At 32.9% G+C, this 17748-nt stretch overlaps 1 protein-coding gene and 1 long non-coding RNA gene across 2 annotated transcripts in view; one reads left to right on the forward strand and one right to left on the reverse strand.

Moving 5' to 3' along the window:
* The window catches only part of LOC111083799, an 18471-nt gene extending 2822 nt beyond the window's left edge, over positions 1 to 15649 (reverse strand). The window contains exons 1-2 of the long non-coding RNA XR_002609254.1: positions 15562 to 15649; positions 4710 to 4712 (exon numbers count right to left, since the gene is read on the reverse strand). This is a non-coding gene — a long non-coding RNA (uncharacterized LOC111083799). The remainder of the gene's footprint in view (positions 1 to 4709; positions 4713 to 15561) is intronic.
* Positions 1 to 17748, forward strand: part of LOC106475292 (FMRFamide receptor-like) — a 63200-nt gene that overhangs the window by 9304 nt on the left and 36148 nt on the right. The window lies entirely within an intron of this gene.

Raw genomic sequence — 17748 nt, forward strand, 5'->3', positions numbered from 1 at the left:
ACTTTTGGGCTACTCTTTTACCAACGAATAGTGAGTATTTAGTGTGCTCTGTATCTTTGTTAGTTTCGGTTATAAGTGTTTAGTGTATCATGTATCTCCGTTAGTTTTGTTTGCAAGTATGTTTGTTAGTTTGAGTGATAGATACTTAATGTATAGCTTTGTTAATTTTGTTTATGTGTATTTTAGTGTGCTGTGTACCTTTGCAAGTTTTGGTTATAAGCATTTAGTATAGTATATATCTTTGTTAACTTTAATTAAAAGTAAGTATTTAGCGTATTATATATTTATGTGTGTTTTGGTTAAAGTTTTTAGTGCCGTATGTATTTTTTGTTAGTTTTGGTTATGATTATTATTATTGTTTTTGTTAGTTTTATTTATGGGTCTTTTTAGCGTGCTGTTAGTTAGTATTGGTTAACAGATAACAATTAAAAAAAAGTTGTAAAAAATAAACTAACGATCTAAATGTAATATAATTGGATTCTTCGTTCTATCGAGCTGAATAGCTTGTATACAGGAAATTAGCGATGGCTTTCTTAATAAATGCACGTTTTGTCAGAATACGTTAACATTTACCTTGATCTTATTTAATCAAAAATTTGTGAAGACAACAACATTTGAGTCTTAAGACTTTACTAAAAGCCGCTTTAATCTACCTAATATTCTTCTAGTTTGGCCCCCCAGTGGCACAGCGGTATGTCTGCGGACGTACAACGCTAGAATCCGGGTTTCGATACCCGTGGTGGGCAGAGCACAGATAGCCCATTGTGTAGCTTTGTGCTTAATTACAAAACAAACCTTCTAGTTTGCTTGTTATTATTACATATGGGTTTTCTTAGAGCTTGAAACTATAAAAAAATAAAAGCAAAATATGAAAAATAATACAATAACGTCTATGTAGAACGCACAACTTAACAGCAAGAAAGCTGGACGAAATAACTTGTGTAACTGTATGTTACTTAAATAGGATATTGATTAAATTTTGATACGTTTAACTAATTTAAAATATTTTTTGCCAGCTACAGATAAATTAACTAACAGATGACAAATCATATTGTTGTTATCAGGGTCTGAAGTACATACACCAAGAAAAGTAGTACTGAGAAATAAGATCGGAAAGAAAATGGGATAGGAACAAATTATACAGAAATTCAATCATTCATTTCCCGATACGAGTTTGTTTTTATAGATGGCATGGTATTATAATTCACTTTGCATCTTTAAGATAACTATGCGTGTCGTATGACTTTTCTATAATTTGTTCACTGATTAAAATTTCCAGTTCAATTCGTGATTTAAAAAATAATTTCATAATCTTCAACTGACAAAATTGACAAAAAAGTATTATTCTTAAAAATAAGTAGCCTGACACTCATTTTTGCACAATCTTTTCTCAAGAGAAAGAAGGAAGACTCTTGTAAAATGTAGTGACACTCATAATATTATATTCAGCATAATCTACCAGTATACAGAAAAGTATACATCCATTTTATGCACATATTATGTTGTAAAATAAATATCCATTTTAAATTGTGTATAGTTTTTTCCTTTGTTTAAGTCATATTCTTGTGATAGTGATTAATTTGGACCAAAACAAAATCGTTAAGTTTTTACGTATCTCTTTGAGGCTAAGTCTGCTATTATTAAAAGTGATTCTTTTCTTTGGTCATAATCTAATATCTATACAAAACACTTTCTTTTAGAGCTGTGTTATGTTTTTAACGTTATCGATAAATTAGCATCAACACCACGTATCTGCACTTGTGTTAATTCGTTTATCCAGTACAATATACTTTGTAAATTGCTTTAGCTTTTTAATAAAGAGGAATCTTGATTACAACATTAAAGTTTTTGATTGGAAGAAACTCAAAGAACAGAGGTGATTTTTAACATCTGTTAATAAATTAAGAGGTTGAAGCTTAGTATTAAGAAGTTAATAAAATATTGTTTTGATTAAAAAGGTAAACACGTCTATTTCAATCATGGTGTTAAAAAAACACGTAGGTTCAAGAAGTCTTGATAGAAATGAATAAAAACCCCGTAACCCGAGCGCTTTCGAAAGGTGGATCTTTCTACTTCAGTTTGCCCCTGAAGAAGAAATGTCCACCTTTCGAAAGCGCTCGGGTTATAGGGTTTTTATTCATTTCTACCAACACGTTTATTTCAATATATTTCAAGCATTGACATCTCATATTGTTAAAGATTGTGCTATACTTGAGTTCTATCTATCTGTCTATCAATTCTATATAGTTTGTACTTATTCCTATCAGGAATGAATTTATACTAATGTAAGCATAACATAATGTAACTGCTTATTACTATAATCAACGACGTATAGATTTATAAATAGGTTTTGTTTCTTACTGGCAGCATATTACTTTCTTCCTTCACCTCTCTCGGTTTATTTGTTCTCTCTCAAATCTCTCAGTCTTCTTTCTTTTCTTTAAACTCCGATAATTTATATTCCTTTCTGAAACCAACGCGGAACCGGACCGTTCTTTCTGGCCTAGCACTGTGTCCTGTATATCGGGTTCTAACGTTTAGTAACCATAGGGTGTATCCATACAGGCTGACTTAGAAAGGTGGCCGCTGTACTCGCTCACTCCAATTACTTTCTAATGATTTATTGTTCTGTAATCCCATAATTCCTCAGAGACTAATCAAAGGCTGGCTGTTTTCTCACGTCTCTCAACTCCAACAGATATTTCTTACACCTAACTTTATAACAATAGTCATAAGTATGTATTATGTAAAACACTTTATTTCACCTTCTATTTCTTTAGGTGAACAAAGGCGGAGAGCAACGTTGTATAAGTCTTTTAATGTGTCATAAGTATGTATTATGTAAAACACTTTATTTCACCTTCTATTTCTTTAGGTGAACAAAGGCGGAGAGCAACGTTGTATAAGTCTTTTAATGTACCTATTTGTTTTATTGATATTGTATATTGTTTGCCAATAGCTGACTTCCCAGTGGCTAAACGATAAGTTTCAAGGCTTATAACGATAAAAACCGAGTTTCGATACCTGTGGTAAGCACAGCACAGATAGCCAATTGTGTGACTTTGAGCTTAGAAATAAGCAAACAAAAAAAGTCAATTGCTGTATGTTCTTTTGTGTTTCTTCTTTCTATGTATTTTTACTGAATGTGTTGTGAGTTTGTTTGATACTTACATATAGGAAGTTTTTTTTTTGCTAGGATGGATGGCGTTAATTTGTTTAAAGATACAATTGTAAGGATGTGTGTTTAGAAATCATGAATAACTTTGTTACAGTGGTTGATAGAATGCTTCCCATGCACGCTAATTTTATTCAGTGTTTCTACTACTAATGACCACAGAAGAAATTTATTCTTGACGCTTCCTGAATTCTAAATGCTGAATGTAATGGATAGCTTAGCTTCAAGAACACACATGGCAGTGGAATGTGTATCTTATCCACACAACTTGATAATCACATCTAGAAAGATTTTTTTTTTCTAAGTGAATTCAATCTTTCAAGGGAGGTTACCAGTGAGAGTTGTACGGAATATTGCAGAAATCAAACCATCGATCTAACTTATGTTATTAGGCTACTTAGAACTGTAAATCCATTTGTAAGAGTTTGGATACAGCGGATTGTCATGTAATATTCGCGCTTACTTTGCTTTTGGAACGTGGAAATGTATTTTCTCTTGAAGAAAAAGGTACGCTGTAGCACTTACATTCACTAAGAATACGGTTTCTACTGAACTTGACAAGAGTCCGTACCATGAAATTTAGCCTAGAATTACGTAGTATATTTTTTTAACTGGCCTGTAAGTGTGATGCTCTAGGAGATTCTATGCCAGTATTCAAAAGATCTGCATAGCGGATGACATACATGCACACCATTGTTTAAAGCGTATCGCGGGGACCTTTCTTTGTGTTATATAAAAAAAAAAGAGCTTTAGGCGATCCCTGGTTGTCAGTACGAGATTTTACGTGAGATTGTAAAAATTCATGCATTCTGTGACTCGATGTGTTTTGTGTTTAACCAAGACCAGCTGTATATTTAAAATTGTTGTTTATTTACAATTAAACTGATGCAGTTTTCGATATTAGTCAATACTTTTGTGGCTGTTTAAACAGGTAAATAACAACACCATAAAGCAAAGTTTTGATATATGTCTACCGGTTGCCGAAAGTGGTGAAAACGTTACCATTTTAGTAAATATATTTCTGGTTCTGGTTCAATTTCTATGACATCTGAAACCAAGCAATTCAATCATGTACTAGTTCCGATTCAGGTTTTTCGCTTCTCTTAGTCTTTAATCATAAAGTAGTCACTTGAGTTTCAATATGTTTGTCTAGAGATAAATAACAAAATCATGTATTTTTATTATTTGTATTCTAAATTCCCTCCAGTAAAAACGATAGAGTGTTCATTTCAAACAAATAAAAAAACGTGAAATTATTTAAAATAACTTAAATCATGGTTTCTAAAGTGGTTGATAATGACCCCTTGGGGACAATGCGACTGTACAGGGGATGAATAAAGATCTAGGGGTCGATAGGGGGCCGAAAATGGCTCCTAGGGTAAGGTTGGCCTACGCAACTAACCGCCCTACGCCTTTCCAAGCTCATACATGGTTGAAGCTAGATTTAACCATGTCAGTGGTTTTTTGAGCAAACAGAGGAACAGGATTAACGTCGAAGTACGCGAGGACTTCAGACTCAAACTCACAAACATACAGCCTAGTATTCATACACTTGTTAAAACCCATCAGGCCCATTTATCTCATTAGAGAAAATTAAAACCTCATTCTTTGATAGTTTGCTTAGGCAGAGTATTCGTGATGAAACTTTGTAAAATGTACGACAATTGCCTGCTGTAGAGACACAAGTGTAGAGGACAACGCTTCGAAAATCTTCTGCCTTTCGAAACGTTGTCCTCTACACTTGTGTCTCTACAACAGGCAGTTGCTGCCCATCTTACAAAGTTTATCATAAACCCTCATTATTTTTCATGTCTTATATTTCCTATCGGTTCTATTATGATGAATAACAGTGGATTATATATTGAAGTTTCTTGAATATGAAGTTTCATTTATAATTTATATTCTAAGAATTTGGGGGTCGATGACAACGTCATAAGTTTGTTAAGGGGTTGACAACTCAAAAAACTTTGGGAAATCCTGCTTTAATTAAAGATATTAAAGATAGAGACGACATTATTGTACGCATACACACACACACACACACACATAACATCAACAGAAATAACTTTATAAACAAGCCAACCATAACTAGCCTTAATTTAACCATAATATTTGAATGCTATTATAAGATAATAACTTTATCGTTGTCTAGGGTGTTTAGACTATTGCAAACTTTCTTAAGTTTAAGTCATTATTAATTTCATTGTTTAATCTTTTCATGATATACAAATATCTTTTATACCTAAAGTATAATGAAAAAGTATCCAGGATACATATTATGCATTGTCTTATTTTATCCTGTCATTGTGGATATGGATAAAACATAATTTTAAATTAAGTGTACATATTAGATATGTCACGTTCTTTAAATGGTTTATCCAATTATAACGACATAAATTACACCAAATGATACCTTTTATTAACAACTTGAGTAACTAGAAAGTTGGAGAGAGAGAGATTGGCAATTGTTCAGTTCTATATTAAAGGTATTCTCTCGAAGAAACTCCGGAAGGAAAACATTAAGCTTGCTGTCAGTTCCCATGCTGCTTAATATATTATACGTCAGCAAGTTTCAGTTATCGCTCTTAGGTGGAGAACAGTAAGCCAAAAAACGAAAACTTTATGACTAATGATCATGGTCACATCATTTTATTAGTATCATCATGATAAATGACATTTGTGCATGATTGTGTCATGTGATTATCTCCCGTAAACATATATATTCTCAGATACTAAAGGGTCACTGTTCATATATATGTCGCTATGTTGCAAATGTTCTCGCAAATAAACGTTAAATAAGTATATTAATGAAGTTAAGTTACTAAAGAATGTTTGTTTTGCGTAACGAAGGATATTACAATAAATATTATGTCAGAAGGCATAAATACATTGACCGTCCATGTTTCGGATAGCTGAACATGAACGTCCATCATCAGAAGTGAAAAATTCAAATTTCGTTTTAAGAAAAAATTCTAGACCCTAAACAGTTTTATAATATAATATGTTAAATAAAATTTTAAAAAATTAAATAAAGCTAATTTCTTAACTTTTGCACAAGTTAGCTATGTAAAAGTGTAAGTAGCTTCATGGTCACATTATGGATTGTTTGTTTGTTTGTTTGTTTTTAATTATGCACAAAGCTACACTAGGGCTATCTGTGCTCTGCCCACCACGGGTATCGAAACCCGGATTCTAGCGTTGTAAGTCCGCAGACATACCGCTGTACCACTGGGGGGCCACATTATGAAAGGCGCTTTAGAAATTGTGGTATATTTTAAATGATTTAGTTTTTCATATGGAAAAAGTTGTCGTAAACTTATGTAATGTACCTAGCTAATCATTCCAACTCTGGATATAAGTAAGCGTAATCTAAATTTCTTCAAACATAACACTGTATCCATCTCTTATTAACTATTTGTTTGCTTTTTGGATTTCGCACAAAGCTACATGCAGACACTAGTTTTGAAGTGATAAGATACAAGAAAGGCGGCTAGTCAACTAATTTTGGGCTACTATTTTTAGACCAATAACTGGGATTTGACCGTCACTCTTATAACACACACAGACCTCAAATTGCAGAGCGCAAATTATTTTTGCCAATAATAGGACGCAAACCACAGAACTTCAGCTCCACAGTCCGGCACGCTAGTTACATTGTGTCGCACTCTGCCATCTTTTATTAAAGTTTAATTTATCCACTTCGAATGTTAGAGAATTTAAAATACATAATCTAGAGTTCGTAAAATACAATTACCAGTATATTTATATCCACAAATATGTAAACAATCTCTATCTTTGTTCAAGAAGATAGAAACTTGTATCTTTCAAATTAAAACCAGTAACATACATACATATAGATATACAATAACATTTATTTACAAAAAGATGTAGGGATGCGATATTTTGCTTCCAAAAATTCGTATTGAGCGGTTCTAATAAATCAATACATCATTGAATTCATGATATTTTTGAAGCATTTTAAGCTTCTTTCAAAGGGCAATTGTTGTGATAAGTTTAGTTAAATAAAAATTTGAACTGTTAAAAATATAACTTTATTTTATTCACGTAATTTTTCCAAATATTTGTCAATGAAAGAGTACAGTTTGCTTATATTAGTTTAACTAGTTATTATTTTTATTTAAATAGGTTACTTTCTATGGGTTGTATATAAACATTGTAACTGTTCTCCACATCTATACTTATACAGCACAGCTGTAATTAACTTGCAAGTTCTATATACATATTCAGGACTCCGCCTATTAATGGAAAACCCCAGTAAATTGAACGAACTGTTAGCAGTCTTGATATCAGATTGAAAAGTAGTTTCGACACATTCGTCTGTCGAAACTAGTTTCTCTTATATCAAGAATTCTGCTAGTTTTTATATTTACTGTAGTTTTCCACTAACTGTTACACACGATACTGTGTTCTTTTATTGCCCCACCTCTTACGTGATTAGACCATTGAACCACCTTTTATAATGACAGAAGTTTGGACACGATGGGGTACAGACTTTTTTCTATTACCATTTTTGATAGAATTTGATGGCATACTGTTTGGAAAACTTGGTCTTGCAAATGATCTTTGATAACAACGCTCCTGCTAATGGTCTCCTATATACGGGCATATCTCATTGAAAGTCTAAGTGAGGTCTTGCTCTTATTCATTCTCTTATAGTCTAACCATTATATGATATAACCATATCTCCACATTTATAGAGTTTAAACAATTACTTGATACAAAACATTATCAGTCTATTTTGCATATGTGATTCCTCATAAAATGACCAGTTAGTGTATATGTGCATATATATATATAGATATATAGCTATTTATGCAATTATATATGTGGTAAAGATTGACAAAAATGATGATTCAATTGTTATTCTGAAAGAATAACTTCCATGGTTCGAATATACATTTGTGGTGTTTTAACGTTTGTACAAATCGATGTTTAATTCCAACAGGAGACAAAATTTGTAAGAGACAAATTGCAAACCAATATCCGCCACTGTGTGTTGTCGTTGTTCACCGCGGGTAACCGAACCTTGGATTTTAGCATTGTAAATCCGTGAGCTTACTGTTGACACATCAGGACCCCTCACCCCTATACTGCAATCAACTCTGTTTAGCTTATCGTACTGCTCATGCATGGTAACATTTAGTTAACAGGTTTGTTTATTATTGAGAAAATACAAGATTAATAAACGTAACAGCTCTTAGCTCGTTAAGCTCTTAACGTTCCTTGAGACGAAACATATTGGGACGTAGTTCAACATTGCGATACGAAGCATTAATTCACTGGAGAACGTTTAGAAAATTAACGTTTAAGATTCAGCTCATGAATTGCCCTTCGTTGCGTCAGCGGTGAGTTTATGAACTTACTACGCTAAAATCCGGGGTTTGGTTCCCCACCGTGAAGGGAACGCTGATTATCCATTGTGTAGCTTAAAAAAAGAAAGAAAGTCGTGAAAGTTTTAGAAAAATAAAAAGTTCGGATTTGACCCTCCTTTGAAATATTCTTTAAATACAGATAGCTTTGACTTTTTGTAAAACAAAATAAATTTTCAATTTTGTTTTCAACACTAAACGACGAAAAACTCTCTAAACCTAACATATCTCTTGTACTAAAGAGAACGAACAACACTATAACATAATGATACAAGTAGATACTCAGATGCAAATAAGAAAAGTTTAATAAAAACATAATTTAATATACAGTTTCTTATATATATGTATATAAACATAATTTAATATACAGTTTTATATATATAAAAGGATGAAAATGAGAAAAAGAATAGGATTAAAAGAAAAGCAATTCTTATTTGAAAACAAGTCACTTAACTATTTCAATTTCTAGTAAACTTTCTTATTTACTTGCTTGCTTTGTTTGACATAAATAGAATCTCAAAATTACAATCAATCATTCCATTCACTCCTAAAGAAAACTTAGTACAACACGACATAGTCATTCTTAGTTTCTGTTATGAACACATGACTTGCAGAATTTAAAATGTAAGCTATTATACTATTGGCATACATCTTATTTCGGTACTAGTATAAAACTGAATTTTGCTTGTCAGGATCTCTTAAGTATGGATATATCTTAAAACAAGTGAGTCATTATGACATCATAATCCTTGTCACAAAGATGATGTCCTCTGATTTATAAGCTGTACCATAATAGGCTTTATAATTTACTAATATCAGTTTTTGTTGACAAGTTTTGGTAACATTTGAAGTATCAAAAGATAAAACATCCACCCCAGTGGGTCAGCGGTAAATCTGAAGGGTTATAACACTAAAAGTCGAGTTTAAATGCCTACGGTGGGCAGAACATAGTTAGCCCCTTGTGTAGCTTTGCCCTTAAAAACAAACAAACAAACAAAGGTAAAAACTTAAAAACATGTAATTCTTTTAATGTTCATTTTGAATTGGTTAGAGAGTATATTTTTTCGTAATGGAACAGACAACAATGACTTAGAAAAAGGTTATGGTGAAATTAAATAGTGATATCTAATTAAAGCTGAATATTCTTTTCTAAGAGTGTCCCTCAGTTTTTTAAGCACCAAAAATTGAAATACTTTAATTTTACTCATGATAGAAGAATGATTAGTAAATAAGTTGTCAGTGTGTATGACCAACCCCTATGGAGAAAAGATATAACTAATCTTTGCGGTTATTTATTTCTTCATTTTTCTTTGAAAACATAAAGTAAAAATGTATGAGTTTATTGGAGAGCAGTAAGTAGCTGCATATATTAACTTGTTTTTAAAAACGCTTTGATACGTGGTACTGTCGGGTACGGTTTTAGTTCCTCGATGATTCAAATAATAAACCCGATTGATACACACCCAACTAATATACTAATCTGGCGCCTTCCATTGTTTAAACACTTGTAGTGTCTGTGGATAGCTATATCTATTTGTTTGAGTTTTGTTAAGCTTTCCTTGTCAAAGAAAATAATAACCATGTCAACTCCGACAGAATGATAAATATGATGGTGCATCTTCAAACATAAAAACAAAACTGTGACAGCGATAAAATAAAGAATAACATGCAGTAGGATAACGTACAAATCTCGCTGTGCAGTTAATGAATCGAAGTGACAAGACCACAGAATTATTTCCTAATATCTCTTTATTTAGAACTTTTTGTCTCTTGGAGCCGATAACAAGAAAACGCAAAAGAAAAACACCTCATTGATTGGCAAGTAATAGACGAATTGATTTAAGATTCACCCTCACAGTTTTTTTTCCTGTTCAGTTCGGTTAGAGTTGAAATTATCATCACTCAGAAATTAATTTCTGAAATGTGTGAAGTGGTAGGAGATATTTTTGAATGAGATTCTAACGATGTTTTACAACTGTATCGTGTGGAGAAGTTCAATTGGTTTCAAAATATATAATTTCTTAAGCATGGATCCCCATTTAAAGTCACTTTAGGTCAGATCGAATAGTCATGCAAACAATTATTATAGGGTGTAAATTATGTAGTGAAGCACCACCGAGTGTTTGTTTTCCATATTTAGAAACCCAAATTTCATTTTAAAGAGATAAATAAAGGGGAAAACAAGATAATATATAATTAACGTCTTTGGGAAGAGAAATCGGAAGAGATTAAGGACTTTTTAAGTTCGATGTTCTTTGCAACTGACTCCACGTGTATACAACATCACAACAGTTGCAATTACTCCTATAAACCCGAAATATTTTTTTCAGATAAAATGATAAATACTTATCAGTACATTGATTATTGTGTTAAATCACTTCAAGTTCATTGTGTTAATTAAATCACAATTTCGAACTAACACCACCATTCCAAATAAACAATCTTCCACTGTTCGTGGAATGGATGTGAAGACTGAAAATTGGTATTATTAAACAATGCAAGCAATTACACTAAGTTTAATTGAAAATGAACAGGCTATTATTACCTTTTCACAATGCAAGTAATGTTATGAGATAGGGAAATATATGTGAAAATAAATGAGTTTGCGACGGACCTTTCATTCTTCGTGTTTTTTTCTAGTTTTAATGTTAATCAGTCATCTAACAGAACATTATATACCTAACAGTCAGTAATAAATATATTTGTATGGATGCAATGTACCAGATATAATTTTAGAAAGGAACTAATTGCACGTTACAATTCAGACCAACAGTGACTACTTAGTTATGACAAGAATCACTAGGCACGCTTAAGGGATCGTTTATATGGATATACAAAGTGACCAAGAAATAACAGAACTCTGGAATGTGTACGGAAGAAATGTATTATCTGTCAGCAATTTATATAGAAATAATGCGCAGTAAACACAAATGTCAATGAGAATGGAATAAGTCAGTTTAAGTAATTTATTTTACTGTGGGGCTTTCTGCTGCTACTCTTTCTATAGAGGTTGCAACCAAAACATTCATATCTGACACTTCAAAACCATATTACTTTTGGACCATTCTGTTTTTGCGACAAATAAGCCTCATCTTCGTAGATCTAGATTTTTCTTTTACAATTGGTATAGCATGCGCATGAATTCAAAGTAATATACTCCACGCTTTTAAATGACAGACATAGAAGCGTAGAAAAATAGTTCCGTGGTTAGCATAATTTAAAAGATGTTATTTGTGCTTAGGATGCATTTATTAATCGATAACATTAACTTTTTTTTCTCCAGATTATACTTAGTGAATACTTTGGTGAGAGGAAGCTCCATTATCCTTCTTTTTCCTCATCAGAAATTAATGAAAAATAAAACTATCTAATCTTTTATATTCGTTTTCTTCAATAGAATATCATCGATTTACAAGTATTATATTTCCAAAAGTGTTATGCTCTCACACTTATAGTTATAAATTTGTAAGCGCTATGATAATATTAACATTTTATAAGGCCCGGCTTGGCCAGGTGTATAAGGCGCTCGACTCGCAATCTGAGGGTCGCGGGTTCGAATCCCCGTCCCACCAAACATGCTCACCCTTTCAGCCGTGGGGGCGTTATAATGTGACGGTCAATCCCACTATTCGTTGGTAAAAGAGTAGCCCAAGAGTTGGCGGTGGGTGGTGATGAATAGCTGCCTTCCCTCTAGTCTTACACTGCTAAATTAGGGAAGGCTAGCGCAGATAGCCCTCGTGTAGCTTTGCGCGAAATTAAAAAAACAAACAAACAACATTTTATATACATGTTATCATGTTGCAGTTTGAATTTATCGTATTCTGCACAAAATGATCTGAGAAAATTATTTATGGCAACAGAACTGACAAAAAATGTATCAGTTTAGTTCTGCTCTCTGCTGTACTAGAATAATGAATATTTAAAGCATTGACTTTTAATGTTAAAGCATTATTAATATTTAGGACTAATTTCTATAGCGGTATAATATTTCAATATAATAGTTTATAAAATGGTATCCAATTTGAGCACTAGATTTTATGCAGCAGTATAATAGTATGAAAGTTTAATCTGTGTTATGCAGCTGCAAAAAAATACAGTCTTGGCCAAAAAGTTTACATACTGTTCTATATTATGTTGCATGGTGTACTATCGAGTAAGTGCCCGAGTAGTAACGGAGAAGGTAGAGTATGATTGGATAAATATGTACGAATTGTTATTCTGGTATGTATAAGTTGTTTTGAGCATTTCTTCGTCAAAACACACATATACACTTGTTTTGTATAAAAGGGGTGTGCTTTTGGTATAATTTTCTCGAAACACATCAACGCTTTGTTCAGAAAATTTCTCTTTACTTGGTGTACAGTCATGCCTCGTCACGTGCATGAAATTTTAGGGCGTCAAATTGTTCTACGGTCCAGAAATGGTACGAAGCAAACAGACATTGTCAGAACAATAGGGGTACCGCAGTGCACTGTATCCAGTAACCTGAAACGTAATCGGACTACAGGATACATAGTTCCAGGAAAGTCTATTGGTAGTCGCCGAAAACTACTGCCTGAGAAGACCGTTTTTGATCAGTTAACACATATAGATCGAAAGAAATCTTGCAACAACTTATAACAGGTATAATATGAACACATTCATTCCAAGATATTCAGAAGAACAGTGAATAGGAGAATGAGAAAACAAGGTTAGTTTGAAAAAAAGGGTTATCTCGAAACCAATATTAATCAGAATTCATAGCTATTCCGTGTTACTTGGGTAAAACAACATGCTAACTTACAGTTAGGATGCTGGTGACAAGTCATCTTTTCAGATAAGCCCTGTTTCTGGCTTGTTAAAGCTGATTCGTGTTTGTTGTTCGCCTAGAGAACAGGTGAGGGAAGACTGTCTTTTCGACAGGGAACACATAGGAGGTGGTGCAGTATATATTTGGGCAGCTATTCATTATGGTGGAGAAACTGGTATTCATATCCTTCAAGGAACCGTTAATAGCGCCTCCTATAAGCATCACACAGAGACGATATTTCTGCCATATGCTAGGTCAGGATTTGGCAATAACATTGTGTAACAGGATAACAATGCTCTTCCCATAGCGTGCGTATTGTACAGGATTATCTCGATCAGAAGGACGTTACAAAATTGCCATGGTTTACAAAGTCTCCAGTTTGTAATCCCATTGAGAACTGTTGGGTAGAATTGAGCCGTAAAATTGCTATTCATGACCATAAACCAGCTACTGTATTTGAGTTTCAGCGTCTTTGAGTGACAATTTGGGATGAAATTCCGGTACATTACATCAATAATCATATCAACAGCATGCTACGTCACATTGCAGAAATTATTAGAGTACGAAGAGGGCCAACCAAGAACTGAATATTTACCATGAACTGATATAAGGTTACAGATGCTATTTATAATAACTTATATTTTGTAATTTTATATGTTTTGGTAAGGATTGTTTGTGATAGGTGAAATACTGAATTACACATTTTACAGGTATCTGATAAAATTATTTGCTTTGTAATAAATCGTTTAAGATTGCTATAGAACCAGTCTCATTATACATATTGCATATCTAGATGTTCAATATAACATACATTTCTCAGTTTGATAATGCTAAGTATATTTGTATTTTCATATTAATAATAATGATCTTATTCGTTAGAAAAATATGCAAACATATTGGCCAAACTGTACAACATGTTAAAGACTGTTCTCTATACATTAGTAGTAGAGTATTATATACTATAAGGAGTAATATTTGAAACGGTAAAATACGGTATACATTAAACACTACTTTTTACAGTGAAATAAACTTGTATAATCTTATAACTATTTCTTATGGTGACAAAATACTTTATTCACTTTTTATTATTCTTCATATTCATAAAATGTTCTATCAGTTTTAAGTTAGTCTCCAGAGTATGAAATAATACCATATGGATTCATTTATATTGTCATGCCAGGCTTGGCCTCATGGTTAGCATGATTGGCCTCGGGTCTCATGTTCGAGGTGCAAAATTTCAGGCATTGGGTGTTACAGCTGTGACAGTCAATCCCGTTATTTGGCTAAAAGTAGTCGGGTAGGCAACAGGTACTGCTGATTGATTTCCTTTTTCTCTTTAGCAATTATATATACATGTGTCACAACAGGTGTTGTTTTCAGGTTAATAATACTTCCATTCTTTTGTTTTAAGTATTATAAGCATTATAAGTAGTACTTATAGTAGAAATGGCTCGGATATGAAATATGTGCAGTACAAATTACAATTTCAAACACTCTGTAAATAGCATTTAAGCAAAATTTTTTAAGCTCTTTACACACACTGCAGAGTAATAAGCCATCAAAGCACTTGAGAAAGTTTATAGAGTAAAAACAAAAATTTCACAAAACTACAAATTTGTCAATCTGTGGCTGACTGACTAACGTTGAAAAGGCACAGCTCTCTCCTGTCTTCACCTTATGCAAATATAAATGTACATGTTTGAATTACTCTACCCTGGCTCAAAGCGTTTTTCTTAGGTTACTTATAACGTTGGTAATGACAAGTAATAACAATAACCAGTAATGTACTGACGAGTTAATAATACACTAGTGGCCATATTATATAATTACGAGCATGCTCTGTGAGTTGCCAAGTAGCAACCCGCTCTATATCACGAGCAGATGCACGATTGCTTATATACACACGTTACGTGATCACCCTGCAGCTGTATCAGCTAGACAAAAAAGGTGTACTATGTAGTTTATCTAGATCTAGATTCTAATTATGATCTAATCTTTGAAAGTGAAGTTTCAGTTTTATACATCTGATTCGAGGGTTCTGTGTTGGACAAAGCAATTCTATCATAGCAGTCGGTGCTTAAGACGTGAGACTCCTACGTTAGGACGAATGCTACCACTGCAGAAGTCTAACACGGCTTTGCTCGAGTACTCTGGACTTAAAACAAGAATAATAAGCTGTATAATTTACCTTAGCATTGTTGTCCTACTAAGTGTGATCTATTGACGTCTAAGGTTGTGGTGGAAACAGTGTGATTTTTAATATATGCCTTTCAAGAAAACAAAACGAGAGAAAAGGAGAGAAGATTATGTTGATGATCTTGAAAAAAATTGGTTCCAGAGAAGGGTACATTAGTGCAAGAATAGAGATAAGGTTAGAAACAGTAGTGCTAAATATTCGAAACAAACCTTAGCCATTAATCCAGAAAAAAAAGCTGCCATCCTGACTACATGGAAGAAAAACTGCAGCAAAGATATCAGCAAAAGCAAGGAAATGTCAAGATATAGCTCTAAGAAAAGATACGAGAAGGATAAGCCTAGAACTCAGTCACTATAGAGACGTAGTACTAAGAAAAAAGTGCGAGAAGGATATGCCTAGAACCCACTCACTATATGACGTATTACTAAGAAAAGTTGCGAAAAGGATCGGCCTGGAGCACAGTCACTCTTGAAACTTAGTACTAAACAAACCTATGAGATAAGTGTAAACATTTTCAAATAAAAACATTATAAAGTAGGAATGGGAGCACCAAAAAGTAAGGAAACAAGGTAAGAATGGGCGGGACACATTACAACACTTGGTGGTTTCTCATATGTTGCAACCTCAAAGTGAGTGTGGCCATCGTTCCGCCCATTCCCACTTCGTGTTTTGATTTGAACTTTGATCCAATTAGAGATATGAATTGAGTTTTATCAGTAATTAATCCTTTCCAAATACTCAACAAATTTAAAAATTTCAAAAATCAGCGGTTTTGATACTATTCTGTTGGACCAATCCTTATCAATCATATAGCTATAATGTCTCGCATAAGCAAAGCATGACTATTAGAGCGTTTTTTTTCTTTTCGTGCATTTTGTTAGGGACACGTAAGTTGATTACATACATGTATTTGTACTTGATTGCTGAAAAAAGTTTATAACATAGAAATTTAGATATACATACACCTTTCATTTAGTTTGAAAAATTACCTAGTTACAAAAGCACCCCCATTTAGAGGCGGCACCGTGTTAAAAACCATCAGGTGGTGTAATGTTATCTCGCCTATTCCTACTTTGTATCCTTAATTTTTGGTGCTTCCATCCCTACTTCTTAATTTTTTATATAAATCTTTTTTACACTTGTCATATTAAGAAATATCTCTACAATGTAGTTTAAAATTACATCAGTATTTGATTACTTTAAGCAGTTGTTTAGTGCTATGCTCTTTACTAGAAGGAAACCATATCCCTCTCTATAGAGGTAAAATACCGAATTAACTATAGCTGCTTTTGAAAAATGTTAAACATTGTTTTTATGCTTGAAATACTTTCTTCGAAAGCATGGAATTTTGTTAACTTAGAGATGGTAGTTACTTTATTGGACACTATTAAAATATTTTACATGTTTAGTTTTACTACCAACATTGGAAATAAAAATCTATTGCTTTAGGGATCCTCTGCACAGTAATAAAATTAGTCTAATTTAGGTTAGGGCTATTTTTTATAACATCATGGAGGCATTGTAGCTTCTCTTAAACTGATATTTGTGACAGTCCTTTTTTTATATAAAAGAAGCACGTAGTAGCACGTATACATATTATTAAAACTAAATGTCGAAGTTTAAAAGCTCTAGTGCTTTCGACAGATTAATGTATATCAAAACAGAAATATACTACAATATATTTCACGACGGAAAAGCGTACTTGCTGCAGATAAGATGGATTAGCTCCTTTTGATTCACGTCAAATATGTTAATGGTTTTTATGTAGTTTAATGCGAAAGTGAGTGAAGTAAATGTGTTCTTTGCCGCGGGAGGAATACATTTAAGAAAAATACCTTGACTACATTCCAGAAAGAAATCAAGTGTTTAAATCAAACTCTACTATAAATGTGATCGACTCATGAAAAAAAGAAAAAAAACAGATTTTGGGAGCATTAAAAGTCCAATGTTTTTGTTGCACACACACACATTAGGCAATAATTTGAAGTAGTTAAATGTTGATTGTGACTTTAAAGGACACGTTATTGAATTTTAATTCAGAGAATATTGAGAAACTGGATAGTTTTTCTTTGGAATTCTGTTAGTGTCTGACAAAGTTTAACAATGTGTAATTAGCTCGCCAGACCTAATGTTTAGCTTTATAACCTAATTTATAGACAGTAGCATAAAACAAACTCAAATAATAGCTCTACTGGTA

The sequence above is a fragment of the Limulus polyphemus genome, unplaced genomic scaffold (genome assembly GCF_000517525.1).
Source record: "Limulus polyphemus unplaced genomic scaffold, Limulus_polyphemus-2.1.2 Scaffold145, whole genome shotgun sequence".
In the NCBI taxonomy this organism is placed as follows: Eukaryota; Metazoa; Arthropoda; class Merostomata; order Xiphosura; family Limulidae; genus Limulus; species Limulus polyphemus.